Below are 26,647 nucleotides of genomic sequence, written 5' to 3'. Positions count from 1 at the left end.
TACTCTCCAAAGACAAAATATACTAAAGAATAATTATGTTGGGAGCTGCCCTGAAGAACCAAGTTTAGCTCTGCCTCTTCCTGTAGTTCCACGTTGCTAAGATCCAAGCCCTTGTGGTTGGCTTAGGTTCTTCCAAAAAAAACCCCCAAAAAACCAAACCAAACCAAAAAAACAACAAAATTAACCAAACAAAAAAAACCCAACAACAACAACAAAACAAAAAAAACCCAAACAAAACAAAACAAACAAAAAAAAACCTAACAAAAAAAAACCAAAACACAAACCACTATGACATTTAGTTACCCCTTTTCCTTACAAAAGAAGAAGCTAGAATAAAAAGTGAGGAGGAGAAGAAAAGCCATAAGGAAATGATAACACAGTATTTGGCTTCCCAAAGGCTGCTCTGGACTACAGAGATCCCTGTTGCCTCAGGCAGCCTGCCCACAACTGAGGGAAGCTTGAAACTTTCTTTCCAGTTACAGAGGTGCACTTTCTCAGAATCCATCTCTGAGCCTCAATGCCTAATTCTTGTGGGCTGACTTCCACTTTCAGGCTCTTTGCCATGTGTCTAACCTAGTACGTGTGGACTCTGCAAATCCATTTCTCCACGCTGGCCTCTAATATCTCTGCCCTCAAACAAGGACTTTGAGTCCAAAATGGCATTTATTATAGATTAAAGAAACCATCAAGAAAGAGAGCACAGCATGTTTATCTTAAGTTTCTTAATGTGAGAAATGATTCCAACCTCTTGCAAATTAGCAAACCCAATTCATGGACTAAAGAGGCTGGCTGGCTTTCAAAGAATATAGTCGACAAAGAGCCTAGCAAAGAGAAAACATTCTTTACTTCATGCTTGTGAAGACAAAGAATATTTTAAGCCTCTGTCCTGCCAGCTGTTCTATGTGGGTAGATCTGTTTTGCTAGTGAAAAACTAAAAAGGAAAAAAAAAATTAAAAATTGAAGAGTTATGGTTGCTGGACTGGTTTTTTATTCGATACACACCAAATAGTGAGAAAATCCCTGACCTCTGAGATAAAACATGGCATTCTCCACACCATACTCTATATCAGAGCTTCAGAGACCTATCAGAAGCTAACTTACAACTTTGTATAAGCTATCTTATACAAATTTCAAGCACAAAATTAAAGTATCTGATTTAAGAGGAAGAGTCTTTAATGGAAACAGTAACAGATTTATCCTTTAGTCAGTCAGTCTCTCTCCCTCTTCGTTCTTGAATCACCTGAGATGCCCAAACTCTTCACTTATGCTGCTCAGCTGAGGTAAACCTGGGTATAAATGGCAGGCAGACACCCCCTATGCCAATGTCTGTAGGGAGAGAGGGTGTATCTAGAGCTCTGGTTTATTTGAAGTTATCCGAATATCATGGTTGATCAAACTAGACCTTTTAAGGATCCCTAGTCCACGTGGCTCCCTGTACTAATGGTTGATCAGGGTTGTTACTGGAGAACTCACTGAGATAGTTGAAAAGGAGTAAATGTCTCTGGCATACTGTGAAATCCTTAAATGAACTCAAATGACTGGTCTCCCACTCCCTTATCCTTTAGTTGAGACAGAAGTTTTTAGCCCTTTGGTTGAGCTGGCAGCACAGACAAAAACAGCTGATTGGGAGTTGAATGTGAGGGGCCAGACCAAAGCTTTATCTGCTTACTTAGGACTGAAAAGGCCAAGGCAACCAAATAAGCTTTGCTTTTGCTGTGTAATATCAATTCATGATCAAGGTTTTGATCTTTGTCCTGAATTATGAACAACTACACCTCCCGTATTGTCAAGGTACAAGCCATGTCTCACCTCTCTGATTCTTGGGCAGAGCAGAGGTTTTTCTTGGAAGTTTAGAGTTGGTTGGGATATAAGATAACCAGTTTCTGTTAATTTGTCAGCAGCCATGGAATGAATGGCCATTGCAAGTCTCGCAAGCTTCTATTCCAAATGTAATGCGCTTCCTCTGCCTTTCTTCTCTGAGTATTATTTGCATGTATAAAATCAGCAAAACACATGAAAGAGCTACTAGGACAAAAAATACCAAACAACACGCAAACAAACAAGTAATCCTCCTCCTCTCTCAAATGTACTGCAGTTGATCTAGGGGAACAAATGAGGAAAAGAAAAAATGATCCATGACAGATGTTAGTCACATCATTGCCTTACTACAGGAAGTTGCTTTGATTTTTCCCAGAGAAAGAGTAGAGAAAAACCTGCACAGAAACAACACAATACTTTGCAACTAAAGCATAATTATATTTTAGATATTGAGTGCTTTAGATATGAGTCACAATCTGTATGCCACAGACCTAGAGGGTAAACCATTTTTTGATGCAAGGGTCAAAATGTCATCTAAAACAGAAAAAAAAAAAGGTATATCAAACTATTTTCATCAGGGTTGCTTTGAACTTCATGCCATGTTTAAGAATGTCAAGTGCTTTTCAGTTTCAAACTTCTTCATGTGCACCTTTGATTTAATTTTTAATGGCCGTGCAAGAAGAGTGAATATTATTCTCACTTCTTTTTTGAGGAAGATTAGGACTGACATGACTTCCTGAAAGTGATGGGAGGAGTCGGTAAGCTTTCTGTTTGACATAGTTGGACTGATCTTTCTCGAAATCTTAAACAGAGCACAGGTCAATTCGATGTAAAGGCTGTCTTTTATTCGTTGCCAAGATCACGATTTTGTTAGTCTGATTGACAGCATGTAATGTATCATGGAGGCTGTACAAATGGGAGCCATGCAGTAGATACTCTCTAAAGAGGGGCCTGGAAAGACTTAACCTGCCAACAGCACCAGTGCTGGCATTTTGCTCAGTAATATCCTTGACTTCTTTCCACTCTTTACAAATAGGGAAAAAAAAGAAGTAATCTGTCATTAAAGAAAGATATAATTAAAAAATAAATTAAGAATTGTTAATGTGTAATGCTAAAGCAGACAGCATAGGAGACCTCTTAATTCCAAGGAAATCTGTAGTGGGACAGTGCCATATGTTTAAAACATATGGACTGATGAAATAAAATGCTCTGGAGGGAGGGCACTCCAAGGCATTACACCTTGCCTAGCAGCATTTGAAGCCAGAATATAAAAAAACATGGTGGGGTGGGACAGAACTACCTGCTGTACAGACACATTAATGAGGTAAGTGGAGAGTTAATGGACTACTGATTAAGCACATTTTAGACATTCACTTAACTAAAGGAGATATTATTGTGCTGCTGCTTCTTACCCAGGAGGTCAGAGATTTAAGCCATAAGAAGCATCCCTGAGGGTTATTAAGACATAACCTTTCAGATCTTCCAGGAATGAGCATTCAGCAATGTACCATTAGCCTGTGAAATCGCATAGTCTTCCTACCCTCTCTTCCTCCAATTTTTGTTACATTCACCTGCTGGGTCTTGTCTTAAATTAGACTGTGAGCTCTTCCTGGCTGTCTTTGTATTTGCATAGAGACTAGCACAATGGGGCCCTGATACTGAATAAGGCTTTTGGATCCTACTATAATGCCAACATATGAGTAATGAATAGCTAATAGTAATAATAATAATAGTGTAATAGTGTCTGCTTTGTGTATAAGCTGCTTTTTTTTTCCCCTCCTCTCATTTGTGTGAGTTACCTCACCCTCAGTGGCTTGAGCACACAATTTCTTTTCTTATTTTTCTTTTGTAAATTGAAGTGTCTCCAGTCTAGCAAGCAGACTTACACTGGTGTGCTGAAGAAGAGCACAGGGCCCTAGCAGGAAGAAGAGGGCATACGACAGGTAGCACAGGCATTCGGTCAGGTCACATAACAGTGTTGTACCTTGAGTCTCAAGTTTCATCTGAGCTGCCTTTATAGTTGTTTTGGTAGCCTCTCTCCTGCAGTTTATTCTGTTTCTTGTGACCTTTCCAGCTCTGTTTCTTGCTTCACAGTTGCACAACGAGGATGCCAAGGGTAGCTTTACACAGAAGCCCATACTATAAACAGGGATGGCTTCTCTAAGGGGAAATTGCCTCTACTTGGAGAGATTTCTCTAGAGACAGATCACCATACCCTCAGAGGTAATAGGCTGGTAAAGCACTGAAGGCAGCTAGTGTAAAAAGAAAAACAACTTTTCAACTAAAATTGTATGTGTCAGAATTAAAATATTAAGAGAAAGAATAGGGTACAGTTAGTTACCTGTGAACTGCCATGGTCTAGCTCTGATTACAGTTCTGTTTAACTGTTCAGGGGCTTCTAATGGCTGCCTATTATTTCGATTATCTAACCTTTTTAAATTGAGGGAGACAAATTTCTTTAGTGGATGGATTTTTGGTTTGGGGGATTTTTTTGGTAATGTTAAAGTGGATACTTAGCCTGTGTAGCTGCACACACCTTCCCCTTGCATTACCAAATATTTTTTATTTCCGTACTGCATGTTGAGTTTTCTTTCTTCCCCTTATCCCGGTGAAGGTGACCCATCATTACTCAGCAAATATGGATAAAGAAGAGTAAAGCTTTGCTTGAACTTGTAATTCCCTGACCAGGTGAAAATGAGGACACAGTAGAGTCCTTGCAGGGAAGTTCTTACACTGTAAAGAGCAGTTCTAAAAGGGGCCTTCTGTAGACCCTTTTTATCCTCATGCCCTGCCCTTGCATTGTTTTCTAGTGACTTCCCTGCTACCGATACTGCTACTTTGGGGCCAAAGAGCACCCCAGAACTCCCTTACTATTTGAAGGAGTGGGACTGCTGCCAAAAGGATACTCTGCCCCTCATAGACACACATCAATGTAGATCTGAATGTGACCTCAGGGAAGCAGTGTGAATCTTGTGTTTGGAGAGGTGCATCCATGAGTGTGTGCCCTATTTTAAGTGGGAGATGATGCTTTGGGAAGACCGTAGCCTTCCAGAAGAACCAAAATCTATGCAGTGCACGGCCATTTCCTGTTTTTGGAGGTGCATACGCTCCGTGGACTGCCTTGGTGTATATTCTGAAGATAACCACGAGTTAGTCTGCCTGTCTGTCTGAAGGGGATATGCTGTAAGGATGGGTCTTTCCCAGTATAATTTTTGGCTGGAAGGAGACTCTGAGAGGTGTGTAGAAAAGGAAAGAGATAACCCCCAGGAAAGTCAAACTATCTATTTATTTAGTTATGTGTTTTGGGTTGCGTTTTGCATTAATCGCTGCCACACACAGGAGCCCTGTAATTTATTATTGGTGATAAGTGTGGACAGTAGCTATTATTTTTGTTCCCTGTTCTAAAACGTGGCAAGCGGGGACACTTAGATTTATGGAACATGCATTATTCAAATCTCGGGGCCCAATGGCTCAGCATGAACAATTCCAGCTATTTCCAGAACCTTTCATGTCTTTCCTCCTTTATTCCTCCTTGTTTTTTCCTTCCCTTATTTTTCCTTTCCTTTTCTTTCTGTTTTGTTAGGCTGTATTAGGACAAGGGGAGTTTATTTAGGCTAGGGTAGCTCCAGTGAAACTCGTGTTTCCATACCAGTGACAGGACAGGCCTCATCTCACAGGGACTTCACAGGCTGATGCAGAGGGACCCAATTAATGCCCCTTATGCAGAGCTGGAGGAAAAGGTGGTGTGTTTTTGAATAGATATCTAACTAATAAGAAAATGCTGACATGGTGAATAGTTTCCTGGGTTAGAGTCTTCTTTATTTACCCTTTAATGGCTGACTTCCTCTGGAGCTGTTGTAGTGCTGGAGCAGACTGTTCGTCTTCCCAGGCTGCTGTCCATGGCACTAAAGCTACTTTACCTCTCTTCCTCAGGAGTGAACTGCCTCTAGATGTGCCTGAAATCACTCTCACATCTGCATTCATTGTCTATACAGGTGGATTTCACACTGAGGATCTAAATACCTCTACTCTTTTCTTTGGTGTAAACTGCAGGATTATGCAGTGTTATTGGTTACACCAATGAAAAATTGTGGGACGTTAGGGAGTGCCCCTGGCAGACATGTCCTCTAGCCAATGCATATATTTTGGCTAGTTTCTCCCTCTAGCTGGTGGCAACTGCTGCTTAATGAATAGCAAGGAATTTCTGCAGGAAGGCAGAAGAGTTGGTGTCTAGGAAACTCCTACTTACATGCAGTTAGAAGCAAAAGAAAAAAAAAAATCTGATGTAGAGCCATGGGAAAGCTAGTAAATTCTGAGGAACCTTCTGAAGAAGTGATAAAATCCAATGGTGGTAGCAAAACTGAAAATGAAGTCTTTATCACTAAGAATAATATGTGGGGGCCTAAACACACCACAGCATGGAAAGGCAAGAATAGTCAAGCAGTAATGCTCAAAGCAGAAGCATAATTTCATCAAAATGAAATTATGAGTGACTTTCATCAGTGACTTGATACCACCTGGGGAAGTCCAAATAACACCTGATCCACACACACTCTGCTGAAGTCTTACAAGCCTCCATGTGAGCACGTCGGTGCCATCTGGGGCATGTTTGTATTGGAATGCCTTCCTTTTGTGCAGGAATGGAAATGATCTGCACTAGTATAGCCTTCTTTTGTATCAATGTAGGTACATCTGCTCTGGGCTTGTAGGATAAAACCACTACATTTTCACACACATAACCCTTGTCTCATATTACATACTACCTTTTAAAAATGCTGTTGGAAATAAGTTGGCAGAAAGCCACAAAATGTGGGAGACAGTGGAGAACTGAAGGAGACAGCCAAGCTAAGAGGCTCAGAAAACTGGAATCTGAGGGTTTATTTCCCCTGCATTAATTCACAATGATTTTGTCTGCCCTCCTGTTAAATTGTAGAGCAGGGAGCCAGGGGGCTCTAGTTATACTCATGAAAATATAATATATGGATAACAAATGCTTCCTTACACAACATGATTGTATTTGCTCAGTCTGTTTGTGTAACTACCAATGAGCCCTGGTATTCTCGTTATTCCCATACTAAATCACAGCAGAAGAAATCTTTATTTTTCCTTCTTTTTATTGAGACTGCTAGGATATGTTCCCAGTCCTAAGCATTCTTTAAAGAAATGAGTCAGAATTGGGAGGAAAAAAATATAAATATGCAACAGTGTAAATGGCAATTCTGAAACAAAATGGATTAGGAAAAATCAATGGGATATCATAAATTTTGTCTCTGTGTGGGAAAAAGTGTTGTAAGGTCACAGACAAGCAATCTACACAGATGTGTGCGGGCTCTATCAAAATACCAGTTCTAATAGAACCTTCAGTGAGAGAGATTTCAGGTCTCAAAGACATAAGCATGTTAACTGTCAGCCTCCAAAATACTACAGTGAAGAGACACTCAAAGCCATGCTTTTTATACTTTAGGAAAGAAACAAAATCAATACTAACTCAGAATTGGACCAAAGTTAGACGTCCTGATTGCAAGTGCCGCTGAACTTTGACATGTCATCTGCAACAGAACTTTGTGGTTTGTGCTTTTCTATAATAGGATTACTCTGAATTATCCAAACTGAAATTGAACACACATAGCTGCAGCATACGGGTTGGTGAAACAGTTTATCAGGCTCAAGCAAATGTTGTTTGTAGCAGCTAATTTCTTGAATGCACAATAAGGAGTACTGGCTTCCATTGTAGGTGCTCTGGATATAGTTCTGAAATAGAACATTTTCTCTGGTTGGAGTTTATTTGTTTGTGGTTTTTTTTTTTTCTTTAAAGTATAAAAGTAAAAATTAATCATGAATCAGGATGGAAGGTTGGAAAGGCAAGAACAAACAGATGATGATAAATTAATTTCTAGGAAAATATCTGAGCAAATTGAGTATTCTGCCATCCAAAGCTTTGATGAGATTAACACGTACCTGCAGACACTTTGATTTCCACAAACTTGCATTTTGATAGAGTTTTTCCAACAGAGTTTTTTTCTAACCAGTGTTGCTTATTGTGGCTCAGTCATTCTGAGTGACTTGGGTAGACCAAGTCTGTTATCTTCCCAGGGGAACCAGTTGAAGAGTGACGTGACACAAAACTTCAAGTAAGTAGATTATTAAAAACTCAGATGATAGTTGTAAGAGTCTAGAGGGAAACATAAGGATATTGAAATCCTTGCAATGCTCTGTACTTTATTTATAGTGTTAGGATAACGCCTAGAGGTGAAATAGAGTACCTGTCCCAAATTTGGTATGTTTTGAACAGCAAAGGCTTGAAGCTGCTATCGAATATCTGCAAAGGATTTTCTCTGTCTGTGAATAAAGGTGAGAACACGAAACCATGTATATCAAAGAGGTGACAAGGAAAACAGAATAGTCAGAACACATAAAAACTTTAAATGTTCTCAAAACCTGGAACCAAATCTTATGGGTTGTGTCTACATGAAAAAAGGAGAGAAAGACAAGATGATAAGGACAGTCATACACTTAAATGAATCAGCAATGCTAATAGCATGTGCCAGAGATTTCTGGTAATAGGTATATTGGAGAGATTAATGGATCTACGAAGAGATGAGAATAATAATTAGTGAAGTGTATAAAGACAATGAATGTATTATTTATAACGTGGTTCTCCATCTGGAAAATGTGTTTATTGGTAGTTTCCTGTTGATATCCATGAGGGTTGAATTTCCTCCTTCCTGATTCAGGCAGTAGGGCGTGGTCAAGCTGTCCTGTTTCCAGTAGTAGCTGGGAGACCTAGTGTCACCCATGTACTGCGAGAGGCACCCTCCTTGAAAGCACAGCCCATAATTTTAGGAATGTATTAGTTAAATCCAACATCGGCCCAACTGACAAACCTAGCTACTATGCTCCCAGGATATGTCCTTTCCCCAGTTAGTTCTTAACTTTTAATAGCTTCCCTTTCTCTGCTTATTTCTGATAGTTGCATGGTATAGCTGTTCTCTTCTTTTCTAGCTATGAGGGATGTTACTAGGGTAAGATTGCTTTTATTTCTTCCCTACAGCCCTCTTAATTCTCAACCCATTGCTAAACTAATCTAAGAATCCCTGTTTTTGACTGGGTTCTTCAATCCAGTGGAGACATTTGTACCCACTAAGTTCTGGTAGAGTCCAGCAGGTTACCTGCAAGTGATTTGCCTCTCTAGTCTGGATTCTTCCTCTCTCTTAATAGTTATTGTTTGTTCCATCTGTCACTGCCTCAGTTTCTTCACTTGTAAAATGAGTATAATACTAAAGCCTAAGCTTACCTGGAGCAGGAGTTGGCATAGTGAGAGTCTTAAAGATGTGATGCTGACAGGTGTGGAAGGAAGGCTATGTTGCATGCTGAAGTAAATAATGCTTATTATATTAAGTTTCTCAGTATCTCCCTCAGATTCCTTTGGAGATTTTCTTGTTTTTACCCTAAACTGATTAGTAGAGTTCTCTATGTTTTTTTGCAAGGACTGGTGCCAAACATCCACTATCTCAGACAAATGTTATAGATCCTCCAACACCAATAGCTTTTTAGAAGTTTTCAAAAGGAAGACAAGCAATCTTATTTATTTATCTGCTAATTCTCTGTTTTATTTAGGGTGTCTGCTGTTTGGATAGGTGTAAAGGGATTGAAGAATGTCAATGGGCTTTTCTAGAATAAAGGAGAAAGGATCAGATATCTCTGTAACCCACATAACTTGTAGATTAGTAATGCCAATGTATGTAATAAAAGTATCTTAATGGGCAGAGGCATGATTTCTGGATTGCCCCCACTTGGTGCCTCCTTGACTGTGTTTTGCCACTCATCTATTCCATGATAAAGTTCCCTCCAGAAGGCCAGTCATCACTTTGGGTTTTAGATATATTAGTTCCTTTTCAGGGATCTGGGGGTGCTATTAAAAACATGACACTGGCATCTGCAAGGAGTTGGGTTGGTTCCATCATTTGATCTTCATATCACGACTATCATGACTTACAAAACACAACAGGACTTAGGAGAAACCCACAGTAGGGGCTCTACCATCTCCATGTGCATCAAATATGAAAAAAATGACAGATGTTCTAGAAATCTTACCTAAAGAGTTTTATGACATGTACCTTGTTCTTCTAATCTATTGAAATTAGATGAAACCCTCTGAGAAATTTTGAGACAAGAGAAATATGAAAACCTATGTAAGAGGGATACCAACCAACTGCAGCTTATCTTTTTGCTCACTGAAATGAACACTATGACTGTTCTTTAAATCTTTGTGTGCAATCAGCATTTGGAGTAAAGCTTCAGGCTAGAACTAAGCTTGAGAGAGGAGACAGCTGTGCCGCTGGAGACCATGCTCCCACAATATTGCTGCCTTCAATCATTGGCAACTGCCTCCATCTTTATTTGAGCTCTTTTACTGCACTCAAGGAAAATACTTTCCCTTACCTCCATTGTCATGGGCAGAACAGTATCTACTTGGGGAATTCTATTGAAACTTCCTTTATTGCCAGTTAACATAGGCTTTTAATTACTAGTTTGTGTATGGAGAAGAAAAAAAAAAGAAACAGCAAAACAAACACAAGGAGAAAACCCTTTCTTCCCCTGCCCCAGGCTCAGCTTCCACCTCACATCTCCCCTTACCCCCTTAAATTTTTCTGCCACACATTATGCTCACTGTGACCTTGACGGTCCCTAGAATGAGCTGACAGGAGACAGAAGAGTGGGTTGGTACGTGATGATTTCTTGCTGCTGCTCCTGCTTTCTTGTTTTTATTTCCTTGCTCCTTTCTCTTCACCTGTTTCCTGCTTGCCTTAGGGCTCCACAGCTGTGGACCCACAGATCCCTGCTTTGGCGTTGGTCCACCCATAGCAGTAGTCACCTTAAAGGTGTACCTCCTCTTATAAAATCTCCTTTTGTGTTTCCTCATGTGTCCTCTCCAGAGCTCCTTACCCCTGTGCCCTGTGCTGGGGCAGTGGTACCAGGGCCCTCTGACTGGCCACAGCACAGTGGTGGCATGGGTTGGTACTGACTGGGACCAGCACAGGGCAGTCCCTGCTCTCTCCCATACAGGTCACCCTGCTCCCAGACCTCTGACAGTGATGCCTTTGTGTTCATCGGGGGGAAGGTGAGACATGCTCGTTAAAAGGAGAGAGGGCTAGCACATACTAAATCAGCAATGGTTTAGCCCTCACATGCCAGTTGTGTTGAGGTGCCAAGGATTTTAGACGTGCTGAGTAACACAGAGTAGACAAGCATAGCTGCTGTGCTGTTTTGAAAGAATGTGTGTGTGGTTGGGCTGTAAAAGTCTCAATTCAGGGCAGCTCCTTCAGCTGTTTTGCTTTGCAGTTTTGCCCATTCTCCTTAAATTTTGAATGTCTCCTTCTTCTGTGTAATTATCAAGACCACTATGGAAAAATCAGGAACTTGCCTTTGCCTTGTAAAATTTAGATTGAAGACTTGAGGCGTATCCTTTGGTAGTCCAAGGTCAGAGACATGGCATGATGCAGGGTTCCTTCAGCTCTTGCCCTGAGGTTTGTTGGAGGAGGGCTGCATTCATCTGTTTTGCAAGTCAGTTTAGGAGGGGCTGAAAGAAAAAAGAGGATCAAAAAAGGCTAGAAAGCTGGTGTATTTGACATTGGAGGGGAAGATCTCCCCTTGAAGTTGTCCCAAGACCTGTCTGAATAACGAGGCCTGTCATGGGTAGACAGATAAAGACCAACTGCTTGATAATGGCAGTAATAACATTTTATCATTGGTTGAAAATATTCCATGAGAGGTCTGATAACATAGCCAGGGATCATGTATGACTTATTCACCTGATGCTGGCATCTCCCCTTCAAAATAGTTTCTGTGGGCAACAGAATGCAGACTAGCAAAGTGTTTTGCCCTGGACAGCAGAGCACAAACTGAGCCTGAGGTCCCTTTAACAACAGAAGAAGAAGAAATGAGCAGCATCCCTGGGACATTTTGCTAGTGCCAGCTGGACTTTTAAGTGAGCTGAGAAAAGCAGATGTCATAGCACTGTGGAACTGAGAGTTCACTTTAGAGCTAACTCTTCAACAAGGAACTACTTTAGTTTTTTCATCAGTGTTGTTCAAAAGAGAGGAACCTTTTTTGACAGTCTGCCCTTTTCACAGTCTGTTTGTGTTTGTCAGCCTAATTTGAGCTTTAAAAAAAATCTTGCATCAGCGTGAGTATCACAGTGGGAACTTGAGGAAGCTGGAGATGCTTGAATATCTGTCAGGTAAAGGTTGTTTGTGCTCATCACCAAATGGAGTGTGCACTGTTTGGGATCATTGGGTACCTCTTCTTTCTTTGGGAAAACCGAGGACTGAGAGACCAGATGGAGTGACATGTCAACTCTAAGTTCCGTCAGGGCAGCTCTTGGGACCTTTTGACTAGAAGAGCAGCTGGTAGTGGAGGTAAAGATATAAACTCACCAGCCAGACTGTTATTCAGAAAGGGAGTAAGAGGCATTACAAGTCATCTTGTTGATAGCTGGAGCAGCTACCTATAAGTGCAGAGGTACACCATCCAAATTCTAAATAATCTCTCTTTTTGATTACATTAGGCACATGGAAAATATATATTTAATATTTGCTACTACTCTTCTTTCAGTTGTATTCTCCCTGTTCTGTACAGTGTGTTCATTTTAGGAATCTTCTTCTCTATAGTTTAAACCCCTGTGAAAGACAGCCTGTGTTTGCCCCTCAGAAATCCCTTAATTGTGGATGCAATAAATGTGACCCTGGAACATGCCAGCATGCACACAATGTCACGTGCTACAAGCTGGCAGATCCATAGACCCCTTTGAGCCAAAAGTGTATAGCATTTTATTTTTTTTCTTTTTTACCTCTATGTCTTCTAATACCGCTGTGAGAAAAGCTTCAGTTTGCATTCAGTATTTCACCTGATCCCATCCCAGCAGTTGGGGTGAAAGCAGCTATGTTTTTGCCATAAAATGTAAATCATCAATTTTCTTCCACCCAAGCCCTCTTCTGTGACTTGATCTTTATGGCCATCACACTCTGGCAATACTATCGCTGAAGATCAGGCACTTGTTCTAGGAATGTGCACGGAAAGAATTTCACTGTCTCTGCAACATGCAGTTGACCATTACTGCTGTTGAAATAACATACATTTTGATCTCTGGTGTGTTTGTTTCTCTCACCATTTAGTCAGGGCTCAAAGGTGACAAGAAAAGCAGATTGTCCTTTAGCTTAATAGGTTGCCCTGCTGTTTTCCGATGCAGAGATCCCTGGCTTAATTTATTGCTGGAATGGATTGCTTCCAAATAAGGATAATCCTCCTCATGCTGTTTCTTCACTTGGTTACCTTCCTGTTCTTTTCACTGGCAACATCCGCCTCTGCAATTCTGGTTTATTCTTGCCAAAAGACTCTTATTCATTTGCTGTGTTTATTGTAGTTATGGTCCTAAACCCGCTATCTTCAGCAGCTTAAGACTTTTCAAGACAACTGCTTCAGGGGCTTGAACTTTTTGCTCATGTTTTCAACCCAAAAGTGAGTTCCAGAAGAGGAATCTGCTTGGCTGTGTTGGTAGTGAGGATTTTGAAGTCATGCCTTTTTTTCTGGCTAAACACATTGAAAGTAATTACTTTGTGCTAGATCGACTCCTGCTTGCACTAGGGAGAGGAAATGCCAGAAGTTTCCTATCATGAAATTCCTACAGGAAAGCACCAAATAATGCAAAGACATCTCTCACAGCTGCTCTTTAATAAAAAGAGATATTTAATCTGGCTTAATGGATCCCCTTGGCCCTTGAGGCTGGACCCAGCTTTCACCATAGTGCCTGTGTCAGTAAAGAGTAAGAACCACTTCCAAAACACATGATTGGGTTTCACCTTCAAAACATCAAGTCCTCTCAGATCTGAAGTGGCTTTGGCAGCCTCTACTCCTATCTGTCCCACTGCTGTACTTCCTTTACTCATGTGATTGCAGAAAAGAAGATACTAGAGATGAGAGGTGGAATTCTGACTTTGGTGTGATTGATTGCAGTGCCCAGCTCAGTCCGATTTTGTTTCTCAATCCCTGAAAAGGCAAAAGGAATAGTATGTGATTGTCTCTTCCCCTCTCCAGTTTATGAGCACTTCACATCATTTCTTCCTCTCTCTCTCTCTTTTTTTTTTTGTTTGTTTTGTTTTGTTCCTTTGGAGGGGAGCAAGGGCATTGGAAAGGAAGTTAGAGGTCTTGCAACATTCAGATTCAAGCAAACTTGTGGAATTCAATTGCTACTTCTCCATACAACCTTTTTTCAGGTTTGCAGTGAATGGGCAATGACTCTCAGTAACAGTATATAACTAAGTGTAGCACTGGGAAAGAGCACTGGCACTTAAGTCTGTGCAAATTTAATTATCAGCAGCAATTCATTTATGCCAGTAATTTTCAGCAAGAAGCTCCTATTCTAAACAGAGGCTGAAAAGACTGTGTGAGAGTGCATTTAAGACCGAGACAACTTGCTGTCTAAAATGAAGAAATGTTCTTATCCAAACACCTCAAGCGCATGGAGTGCCACGATCTACCAGATCCTTGCCTCCCTCTGCGAGGGGCCAAAGATAAGGTTGCTCTCTGAACCTTGGAAGAATGAATTTCTGAGTTCCTGCATGATTAGCATCTCAACTGGAAAGCTACATCAACAGAGCTAATTGGTGCTAGACTAATTACTGTGTATGAAGGGGTTAGATGTTTTCTCATACAGGACCTCCACTAATGTTCTGCTGGGCAGCAACTCCATTAGTGTGAGAGTCAGCTTTCCTTCTTTAAAACCAGTGAAGGTGTTCTGCCTCAGACCTCCACACTGGTTGTTGGAGGACTGATTGAAATTTGAAGTCGTGCTCTTCCTGTCTGGCCTTTTGACAGAATGGCTTTAAAACCTGAACATTGCCCTGTCACCAAGGGACAGCGCAAAATTGCAACAGGGCCTGGATAAAAAGGCACTGTGGAATGGGAAGTTGACTGCTCACCTGTAGTGCAAAACAACCTCATTGATACACAGGAGACTTCAGTCTCTGTGACTTTCAACGTCTTCCACAGCATCAAACTGATATTTCAAAGCGATAAAGAACTGAAGGGAACATATGATATCCATTTAAAGCCAAGACTTCAGATTTAATGAAGACTGTATCAGAATGAGATATGATTCAGATATCAAATTACATTTGTTTAGCCCAACACGGCTTAATAAATCACAGCAACATTTAATAAATATTTATCTTCTTTTAATCACCAGTTAGTGCTTTTTCTGATCTCTCCATTCCCTTAATGGCTCACTCCTGTATTTATTAAATGTGATTTCCATTTCTCAAATAATCAATACATCTTTTTATATTTTATAATTTGGGCAGCTTTACTGAACTTTTGTGAGATTTAATTAAGATTAAGGTTTAATCTTTAATTTCAATATATAAATTACCATGCATTCTCTATTAAGACATTATTTTGTAACCTCATTTGGTTTGAAATCTTGACTGGAAATGTGGCATGCTCAACAGTAGTTACAGTACAAATGTTAATGAACTTCAGAAGAATCTTTGGACTGGAGAGGGAACTGGCTGAAAATGCATCTCCTTAGCTGATGTGGGTATCTGATTAATAATGTGAAATGGGCAATAAGGAAGGTAGATTCTGTGTTCAGACAAAGCTTTTGTTTGCATGGATATCTGGTGCAGCAGTAGGAGTCAGGGTGAAGTCAGCTGGAAAACAGCAGCCTGTGGAAATAACACTTGTAAATGATGACTCAGGCACCACACAATGTGCGGCACACGGGAGGCTCTGAGCAGGTTTGAGTCTAACACAGTATTTTCTATGCCACGTGCCCATACCCGCTAAAATCCATGGATTCATCCATGGCCAAGTAATCCAAGGGGAGACCCCAAGTCTGGCATAGGTGCTGCTGGAGGGGGTGGCTCTTCAACTCTTGGAAAGATCTTGACTGCCACCAAAATCTACCAAAACTGATGCTGTGTAGCAGTTCTGTACTGTCTTCTCCATCATTATCAGCTCCCTAACTCAAAATAATATAAATCTGCAAAGCTGTGAAGGTGGTTGTCAAAGTCTAATTTACATTTCAGGACACATGCATTTTGTGGCCCTCTGCCTGGCCCAGGTACACCACGAATCTCATCTGCTTACTGGCCTGGCTGTCCTTTCCATGAAAAAGAAAAAAAAAAAAAAAGGGAACTAACTGAAAAATCAAACAGAGGAAAGCAATATAATGTGTAGGTGTCTTGTCAAGACTTGGGCATGCACCGGGATCCTGGGGAAAGCTCTTATGTTCCACAATGCAGGTAGAGCTTATGTTTCCAAAGAGACTCTAGCCGGTTGTTCAAGTCAGAGATGTTTGAGTCTGACCAGGAGCTCATATTGTTTCATGACTTTGGCATTGATGGTTTGCTTGATATTGGTCAAAAGTTAAATGACTTTTTTACTTTTGTTTTTTCTCTGCGTGAGAAAGTTAAGCCCCCTGCAGGGTGTCATGATGTGCAGAAAACTTTTTTGGGTTTACCTACAGAACCAAGGATATAATCACTAAAAAAGCCATAAGGGTGAATGTAATATTTATAAAGGTAATGCACCTGTCTTTGAATATTCGGTGCTTCTGTAACATCTGTCATGTATCAATATAATAATCTCTGAATTTTGCATGACTCCAGAACATCACATCTGCCACGGCCCCGTCTGGCAACCTACTGCCTGGAATGGTCAAAGTGCCCCTTTTGCAACATCTACACCTAATATACCCCTGCCCCACCCCACGTGAGATACAGACCTTCTTGACTCCAACACGGGCATCACTCTTGCACAAAATTTCAGTTATTGATTCAGAATTCTCACTTGACCACTGGACAAGTATTTATCCTAGTAATATTACCTTTAAATGCTACTCAACCACTTTTTAAATGGAGTTTAACTCCTTCAGCCATTGCCTGTCATGTCTTCTTGATGTTCCCTTCTCTAGCCTTCTGAATGTGACAAGGTAAAATACAGACTCAGGCGCTTCATACTTCTTTTTGTAGACTTCTGCAGCACAGACATATCTCAACTGGGAGACAGACACTGATTTTAGTTAGTGAAGGGCTATCCCCATCTCTTGTTCTATCAGTCTCACTAATGCAACATAACTCTTCGCTTAAGCTTACTTTGATCATTGCTGCCTTTTAGGGGCCCTTTTCCTTCCACAGATGTCTAGGCACAAACACTGTTGGAAGTGGAGGAGGTTATTTGAGGAACTTTGCTTCCCTGACCCCATCATTGTTATTGTAATGAGATATCCCTTAGACTGGAAACAGGACTTGAGCAGATAACACAAGCTGTTTCTGAGAAATAGCATCCCAAACTACCTCTTCTGTTAGCTGTTCCGGAAGGCAACAGCGCTCCTACTGACATGAGAAAGGAGCAGGATTTCTTTCCTCTACTCCCTTAAGCCCTCTGGTTTGCTACCCATTGCAGGTTTTGAAAATGCCTGTAATGAAATTGTTTGCAGTAGCAAGGAGCTGGACTTGATCCAGAGGTCCTTTAAAGACCTAAACTGGTTTAGACTAAAATATTACTTTCTAGTGTAGTCAGCAACACTGCAGGCAGTAAGAAAAAAAAGGATAGCTGTATTAGATTCAACATTTTGATGATTAGGTGCATTAATCCAACACACAGGGTAATGTTCATGTTGAATATCTAAAACAGAGTTCTTTGCAGACTGCTTACTACTTCCTTCTCTCTGCCTTGAGAGTCCTCAGTTGTGGCTTGTGGAGAATAGGGGGTTTGAAAGGCCATTGGGTTGTCTTGCAAATGGCAAACTTGAGTCCTGGAGTGTGATCGCGTCTGACTGTGCTCAGCCTGTGGAACCATTTGGGACTGTTGCCTTGTGAAACCCTGCAGTGTGAGATATGGTGTGTTGGGGCAAGTTTGATGGGTAGCAGGCTGGACATTTGGAATTATCAAGCCTAGAGTACCCACATTAAAATCCTTTATTAATGGAACCTACCTTGCTTGTTTGAAAGAGACACTCTGGTAAGCTTAGCGGCCTGATATAACAATAATGGAAGTACTATAATGGACTGAACGAGAAATGCCATCACTCTCACCTAGTTGCTGACATCAAGAAGACATTTGGCTTTGGGCGAGTTTGTTGTGATTTTGTAGCAAGAGCTCTGGCTTAGGTTTCTGTATATTTTTGCTTTAGTTTGTCTCTCTACACCACAGAAATTGCGAATCCCTGCAGTCACAAGAACAATAAGAACAATAAATAGCAGGAATGAGTGCCCCTTTCATTAACATTTCCCCAAATTATTAGTACTCATCACTTTGAAAATAGGGAACCAGGAGGTTGGCATCTGTCCTCTGTCATCAGAGTATGCTGTATGATTTTGGGAAGCTTAGGTGTAGATTCTGTAGACCAAACAGTTCAGAGAAAATACAAAAGGTTAAAGAGGAGGAGATACCTACCTAAGTGGGGGAAACATTAAAAGCAATTAAAGTACAGAAAGAGCAGTTCATCAACAGTAAAGCAGGTGAAGTCCCGGCTGGCCAGACAGCTGTCTGCATCTATCAATTGTCAGCACCTGCAGACAGACATTTTGTTGTTCATATCCTGCAGCTACTCGGCACTAAGGCAAGGATACTTTGGGAGAAGCAGAGACAGAGAACAGCAGACATTTGAAGGGAATTTTGGACAGATGTAGGAAAAAAAATCATACCTTCTGCTAAGGCTGAAAAATAAGGTAGGAACACCAGGGGCTGTGCACTGGGAAAAGCCTTTAGGTCACTCAGAGGGGAAAGGAGGCAAGCAGGTGTATTGTGCGAGCATCGTCTTTCCCTTTCCCACCCCTCTGCTGGGTTGAGTATGAATAGCCTTGCCTTCTATATCCTGTAAGGATGATTGCTGCTATAGTATGCCAGTTGCATGGCTGCCAACCTCTTCTAATCTGCATGTAATGTATGGCAAAGCCATAATGTCATTTCATTGCATAGATCTTGCCAGAGACCACATTCAGAAGCCTGCTATGCAGTTTCTGGCTCTGACTCCACAGCATTAGTTACCCCATCAGCCCCTTTGGCACTGAGCTTACAAAATCGAGTCCAGATGCCAATTACTTTAATGAGGCTGCAGATTCTAAAAAGGACACTCCCCCCCACACCTTGCCCCTGGCTACTGTTTCCCTGGGAGCGGGCACGGGTGGTTTTGACAGACACTTATTTTTTTGCAATGAAGCATGCAAGAACATCTGGGGAAAGAGAGGGACTTCACAGTTGTCTGTAACTGAGAAGAAAAAGGCAGCTTGGCACAACTGCCTTGGATGTCTTTGGCTGACAGATATCATGTGAGTTGTGCCTTGTGAACGCAGAACAGCCTGGTGCCTTTAAAGTACACCAGATGCAGAGGTATCACTTTCCTGAAAGCACTGCTGTTGTTCTGCTTCCTTCTGGTTTTTAATGGTATAGCCTCAGCAGGAAAGCTGGATGTGAGGTAGGGCCACAGTTAGGAAAGGTCTGGGTTATCAAAGAGAAGGGTTTGCAGCCAAGCCTGTGGATGCCTGGAGGGAACTTGATGTGGACCAGCCAGAATTTTGTTGTGCTAAGGCTCTACCAAAGGCAAAACCCTTGACACACACACAAGGGCTTAAAAATAAGTTTTTACTTCAGTTCTCACAAACATTGGTGTTGCCCCCTTATGCTGAAGGGGAAATTGCACAGTTTGGAGGAGATAACTCAGCCTGTTCTTTTCCATAAATTGAATCACTAGAATGCAACACATACCCTCAACGTTAGAGAAGACTCACCCCAGCCATGAAGGTCCTCAATCCATGAGGATTGCCAGATAATAACAGATCCATCCTATACAGGCACAATTACCAAGTCAAACACAAAGGGTTGCAGTCTCATCTCCTTTGCAAGCTCTTGGACAGGGAAATCTTGTTTTGTTCAGCTCTTTCAGTTTGTTTTGTGTAGCACAAGAGGACACTGGCCCGTAATCACAGAGCCTGAGTGCAGCTGCAGTCCATCTGTTGAGATTGTGACAGCAGTGTGTAAAACGAAAGAAGTCCACTGAAATCAGTGGGATCATTTCCACTCTCAAGGGACTGAGGCCAAGGTGGGAACAGGGATCAGAGTAACGCTGTGGCTGTGGACTGATTAACTTCCTCTGCTGTGCCTCAGTTTCTCCATCTCAGAACTTGTTGATGACATACTTTTGCTATGTTGCCCTGTGTATTTGAGAGTGCTGTGCTGTCTGTAAAGGTGGTTATAATCCTCAGATATTGTGGGAGTGGGAGGGATTATCATAATTATTTCTGACAAGCAGCTATAATTCATCTTTGCTTACCAGACCCCTATGGTTGTTTTATTGTGAAATGAGTAAAGGTTATTTCAGTGTGGGAATCATGTGAGCTTATTTGTTGTGGAGCCTGGTAATAAATTGGCTTCAGACAGTGTTGCCTGAGCTGTGCAAACAGAGAAAATTTTATGATTCTTAATTTAATTTGTGTTTTCTATTTCACACTATTTGTATTCTCTCAAAGTCTGAAAACACTTCTTCACCATTTGATCTGGACTTTTCCCATCTGATGAATGCTGATTATTTCCTTTTCTCCTTTCCTGAGGTTTTTTCTTTTTTTTGTATAAATACAAAACAATGACTTAATTAAGTCAGTCTCTTGAAAGTAAAGCTTTTTTTTTTTTTAGTTATTTTAAGCTCCCTCCACTGGAGGCTTCTGCAACAGCATTGGAGAATGAACCAACCTGGGATAAATACCATTTGACTTGGTTTTATGCTGTGTGTTCCTTAAAGAAGTACAAGAAAGGGAGGTGATGTTTATCTTTTATTTAAGTCCAGAATTTTCTGCAAGGGGATCTTAGAGCATTTAACACACATTAAAGGCTTAACCCTTGTTACAGACCTTTGGGAAGTGAGTGCAGTGCTTTTAAGGCAAAATATACGGATGTAGTTTAGAAGAAACCTTAAGGGATATACCAGGGAATAGGACAAGAGAAGGAATGCAGGATCATAGTGAAAGCTGCAGAGAAAGTTCTTGCACCATTTTGAATGGACAGCAAATGTAGCAGCAGAAGAGAAGATGGTATTGTCCAAACTGAGAAAGCCAGAAAAAGGAATCAAATGAAAGGCTCACAGGATTGAATGAAATAAATTCAGAAAATGAAAACTCTGCAAGTATTCTTAACACCACCTTTCCTCCTAAGTGTCACTACACACTCTTCCATCCCATGCCTTCTGCTCAAAACGAGTTTTCAAAAATTCTGTTGCATGCTTACTGCACTGAAGAAGCCTGTTGCTTAGAGCATTGCCTGCAGTAATGTTACTGCATGACATGCTGGCCCTCCTCACTTGTGCACAGTGCCTGGGGAACCCTCCCTTATCAGGGAGAGCTTTGCAAAGGTGTGGGTGACAGCAGAGAGACAAAGCTTAATTGCATGGTGCTTTTTCTTCGTTTTTTTTGTACAGCTCTTAATAGCTGTGTAATAAACCAGTATTGATGAAAGAGGTCATTTGCCATTAACTTATTTAGTTTTCTGCAATGAGCTGATGTTTAATTAATGTGTAATAACTTTTGCAACCAAATGTACCCTTTTATGTTTACTATAAGGGACAGTTTGAAAATCAACTTAAGCGGCCAGTGACTGCAAATGTATTTATTAAGGTTTAAACATGTGTAAATGAGTTTGTGCTTATTTGCAGAGCTGTTAAACTACAGTAAATATGTTTTTTTGTCAATTGGTGGTTAATTAACATTCATTAGTTCTCCATTAAGAGCACAGTTTGGTGTCTGAATTTCCTTGCTTTGGATTACGGCTGTATTTTTTCCTCTTTCTACACAACAGTTTTCAAAATCCACTGCCAGTCCTTTGAATTTACCTTGCAAGGCAGGAGATTCAAAAAGGGAGAAGTGGAATTTTATTGCCTAAAGTCAAAGCTCCCATTTAGGAACTTGGCAGCTTCCTTCTTCGCACATCTTTCTCTCCCAGACTTTTGAAGCCAGTGCAAGTTGTAGAGTTGTCCCAGTTGTTTAATGCCTTTGTACCTCTGTGAGGGCTTTTGGAACCATTAGTGCAAAAGCTGCTAACACCTGCATGGAGGGTAGAGAGTGGACAGATCATGGAGGTCCTATTTCACCCCAAAGGAAATTTGCAAGGTTGACATTCCTGAATAAAGGCTTTTGGGGGCGAGGGGGTTAGGTACAGGCAGTATCCCCTCGGCTGGCCGCTATGTCAGCAAACAACCACAAGGTGACACTGTCCCAGTACATTATTTATGTTTTGACAGACGAACGTATACATTTCACATAAAAGATTGTTCTAAGCATCAGCATCCGCTCCATATTTCTTAACTGAGAACTAAACGTCTGAGCCAGGCATCATGCGCTTGTTAAATCTAGAAATTAGGAGATTTTCAAATTACCTTCAATACATGTCTTGTTACAGAGTGGATAGCCTTCAACAGTGGCAGTCCCATCCACCTGCCCCTACTCACAAAGGCGTCTGGGAACTTTGTCCTACAACTGAAAAATGCCAGATCAGTCGTCAGTCCCAAGTCATCATCAGAGCAGTTCTGTCTTTGTCCTCCATTCCTTTGCAGCTATCAACATTTGAGGTGATGGAGTATGTTGCTTAGAAGTAGATCCGGGGAAAAGTCCTGTTTCTTTCTTCAGTTGTGCAAATATGCAAGTAGAGAAATATAGGCCTGAGAGGCCTTTTACAAGTTAGGCTTTTGTCCGGAAATATTTATTTATTTACTTAAATGCAATAATGCTTTGGTTGTTTGCTGGAATTGGTTTTGGATGGTTTCACCCAGTGAGGTTAAGCTGTGCTATGTGTGTAACTCAGGTGTTGAGTAACAAGATCTGACATACATGTAAATGGCTGATACAATAAGCATCCTGGAATGAGTCACCATAATGTATGTCAGGTTTTTACAATCAGACATAGTATCAGAAGCATTTTTGAAAAAAAATAAAAATCTGTATAGTACATTAAATACAGGAAAAAAGCATGTTTGTAAGGGTAGACTTTGACCTGATTTTCCTCAGGGTGATGTTTGTTTACATCTGGCCATCCTGTTTTACCAGGTTAGGTTTAAAGAGTTAACTGGGTTGCTTGTATGTGTAATCATGAATAATCAGCTGAACTTGATACTGTTCAATTGCCACATGCTCTGCGCCTGCAAACGTCTACTTTGGTTCTAGTAACATTACCTAAATTAGTAGCAATGTTAAATGCTTCTCCTTGATTTCTCCCTCATGAACCTGCAGTCTCCCTGAGGTTTGTGGCTCTGAAATTATTAAAGGCACAGTCTTAGAAAACAACAGAAGTTTAATCAGCTTAGTCTTGTTTGATCAGTTATCAAAGTCCCCCCTTCAGTACTGTAGTAGTTGGGACTACCAAGATAAATTGCCCCAGTGTGTGTGTAAGGGGAGCACAAGTAAAGCATTGAAATATTCAGGCCAGTTCTAGAAATGCAGTAAATGTAAATGGGCTTTCCTAGAAAAGCAGCAGCTTATTCAGGCTCCCTCTGGTTCCATGCACATTTCCAGCCTCACTGGAGAGGAAGCCCTTTGTCATACCTGACATGGTAGCTGAGAGGAGTCATGGGGCATTGCTGATATTAAAACTATGCAACTTACAGAGAAGGGTGCCATATCAGCAAGCATCTGGGTATGTAACCCACCTTCTGTCAAGTTATATTAGCAGCTTTAATTTGAGGTGAGACATCTGTAAGTAGCAATCATGACCTTTCCTCCTCTTCCCTGCCAATTCTAGACAGGCCAGTCCTTGAAAGAACAACCCTGTAAGCTGCGAACAAGTGGACATGATGACCATATCAGCTGCAGACATAAACCCAAGGTGGCAGCTGCAGCAGAAAATCCCTCCTTCAGCTCCCTGTACACAGGCTTGACCTGAAAGAACTCATCCCAAAAAGTCAAATCTACTGTAGGATGCTTTACTGACTCATAGAAGGAGAGTTGGACTGGCATCTAAAGCATGTTATTGGGGCTATTCAGCTTTATATTTACTTCTTCACTAAATTGTCCAGCCCTCCTTGCTGCAGTCAGTGCCTCTCATTCAGGAGCTCAGTAGAGGCAGTAAGGAATAGTTTGATGATGATTTTCTGCAGAGCAATAGGATAGGGAGGCCCAGCCTTAGGGCAGGATGGGGACAGGCAGCACCTAACTAATAGAGTTATCAAGTTCAGTGGAAAAACAGGGACTACAGCTCCCAGGAGGCAATCCCTTCCCAAAGGCAGATGTATTGTTGAGAGACTCAAAAAACCAAAAATGCACTAAATTCAGAACGGCTGAATGTTTGGTTCCATCAAACCCACCAAAATTTCCTAATCAACCATGGCACTTTTTTTAAGCATTCTTGATTTTGTAAATGTGTAAAAAATATTTCAACTCTTTTCTCTAATTTAGGATGAATAGTGATGAAGTTGTTGAAATTTTCCACACAGAATAAGTTCTGATTTGGTTTTTTTCTAAGCTCAGCTTTAAAAACTGAGGTAGCTGCACTTGTTTCTGTGAAGTGCTTTGATATCCATGGATGAAAAGAACTATAGAAGTGCTAATTATTGTCATACTGGTTTTAATTATTCTGTCATACTGACGGAGCGACTGCCAGTTTTCAGCCAGTGATGTTTTTTTAAAAGATGTTGTCCAGTCCACAGTTTTCATAGAAACAGTCAGATACTTCTTTTTAATTGTTTTAAAAGAAAGAAAAAAATAAAATCCTCTCCCTGCTCAGCAGCTGCTACAGTTCTCTGATGGAAGTTCAAATCTGCCTGCATTTGTACAGGATGTTATTATCAGGATGGTAATGAAGAGAGGAGATGCAAAGCTCCAGTTGTTAGATACTACAGATAAAATAGTGGGAACTGCTAGCAAGGGTAAGACTCTCTGAAATTTGATGTCTACAATGATTTAAAATGGAAAATATGGTTTACAAAACTTTGGGAATGGTGTGATTTTCACCTCTTTTATTATTACTGTTCTTATTATTTTTGAAGTACCTTTTATCATTTTTCTGGGAAGGTCTAAATGAAGTACTGTGTTTCTAGTCGGCTCAAACAGACTACTACTACTACTTTTTAATTTAACCAGTTTGCAGAAAACCTTTCTTTACCCGTCATTATCCCTGGCTGTCATGGGACCTGTAGTTTAAAGGCCTCAGTGCTCTCTTCTTTTCAGCCATTCTGCCTGGCTGTGCTACAGCTCCCCATAAGGCATCATGCTCGTGCAAGGCCAGTGTCATGTCAGTGGAACCTCATGGCTACACTGGGGAATGTGTTTGTCCCTACAAAACTACCCAGTAAAAATCTGACTGGTTTACCTAAGGTCCTCCAGCAAAGATAGACCACCTGGCGAGGCAGTACTGGCCTGAGCTTAATGTATATTCTAAGGGAGGGTTTAGGACCAGGCAAACAAATATGCACTAACCTATCTAGTGTGTTCTGTTGTCATGGTAGAACTATCAGTGCCATGATGTCACTGAGGGAAAGGAACCTTGCAGTTCCAACTGTTAGTGACCTGATCTACCACCCAAATATGAACCAGGACATCTGTGGAAGTGATCTAGAGGTATTCATATCACCCAGCAGCCATTCCCCATAGGATAGGAAGCTGCCACATAGTAAGGACATCAGTGTACATGAGTGGGTAACTCAGTTCCACAGGTGCCACATTTTGGAGCAGGCTCTTTCTGTCTATGCAATTTATGGGAATAAGATGAAACTGTGCAGAATACTTCATAATTGCATTGTACCATCTAGAGAAAAAGCATTTGCAGAAGACATAACTGGCATTGGTGGGTCACTCCCTTGTTGTCATGGCTTTGTGTGTCCCTGTGTCAGCATAAGGCAAGCAGTGACTCTCAAGAGTGACACCGGGCAGTTGGTCTCCTTAAAAAGGTAACAGTGATACTTTTTTGGAGAAGATGCTCTCTTCTTGAAAGTATCTAAAATGGTCTGGAAAATGACATGACAGACCATTAAAACATAGAGATTATTTGCTTCTCCCCCATTTGCACTCTTTGTTTGCTTTCTATTTATTTCAAAAGCCAACATGATGCCCCAAATGGAAACCTAAGCAAAGTCTTTAACATCCAAGTCCTTCCACACGTGTATTCTTTGTTTCAGTGTAAAAAGAAATAAAAGGTCATTTACGTAAAAGCTTTTGATGCAGCAAGCAGTAATATTGTGTTGGGGTTTATTAATATGAAGCAGAAAGATTTTGCCCGTCACTGCAGTTACTACTCAGTTGTTGCCTGAGGATTATGAGGCTTTTAAAGAGATAATATGCAGTTATTTTTCCTGTTCTGGAGAGAGCCTGGTCGTTCTCCTGTGAGTCAGCTGTAAAGCAGAGGAAGTACACACAGCAAATGTGTCACCAGGACCTTAAGAGCCCCTTTTATACTCTGTTGATGGTGGTTTGGTGCCTGACTAGGCACCACTAGGCCTCACCAACTAGGTCTCTGGCCTGGTGACATCCAGGTGACTGTCCCACCTGAGCAAGTAAAAAGGCAGAAGGAAGAATAAAATTTCTTCTTCAGAAAGTCGCCCAGAGAAACAGCACAATGAAAGTGATGACTATATGGGGACCAGTTGTTTTTCTGAAAGGGCAGTGGGTATATTTAATGCGTCGTCATACCTTAGAGGCAGGGAATTTTCTTTTGCAATTAATGTTGAAAATCTAAATCTGAGTCATGTAAAAGTAACTTGTAGATTTGGGAAAATCTTATGGAATGCTTTAATTTAGGAAAGAAAAATTAGGATGGATTCACACAGGTACTGGGACAAGTAGCATTTTCTTTCCTA

General features: G+C 41.0%; 1 protein-coding gene and 1 long non-coding RNA gene across 6 annotated transcripts in view; one reads left to right on the top strand and one right to left on the bottom strand.

Moving 5' to 3' along the window:
- The window catches only part of LSAMP (limbic system associated membrane protein), a 1,003,852-nt gene that overhangs the window by 654,915 nt on the left and 322,290 nt on the right, over positions 1 to 26,647 (top strand). The gene's annotated exons all lie outside the window — the stretch shown is intronic.
- Positions 21,714 to 25,264, bottom strand: LOC135406691 (uncharacterized). Of its 2 annotated transcripts, none has more exons than XR_010426418.1 (5): positions 25,165 to 25,264; positions 23,507 to 23,609; positions 23,034 to 23,110; positions 22,241 to 22,340; positions 21,714 to 21,908 (listed from the first exon to the last, which is right to left on the bottom strand). It is a non-coding gene; the product is annotated as an uncharacterized LOC135406691 (long non-coding RNA). The 2 variants fall into 2 exon arrangements; XR_010426419.1 differs by having other exon boundaries at positions 23,507 to 23,631; positions 25,165 to 25,258.

The sequence above is a fragment of the Pseudopipra pipra genome, chromosome 2 (genome assembly GCF_036250125.1).
Source record: "Pseudopipra pipra isolate bDixPip1 chromosome 2, bDixPip1.hap1, whole genome shotgun sequence".
Classification (NCBI taxonomy): Eukaryota; Metazoa; Chordata; class Aves; order Passeriformes; family Pipridae; genus Pseudopipra; species Pseudopipra pipra.
This window is presented reverse-complemented; position numbering and strand designations above follow the sequence as displayed.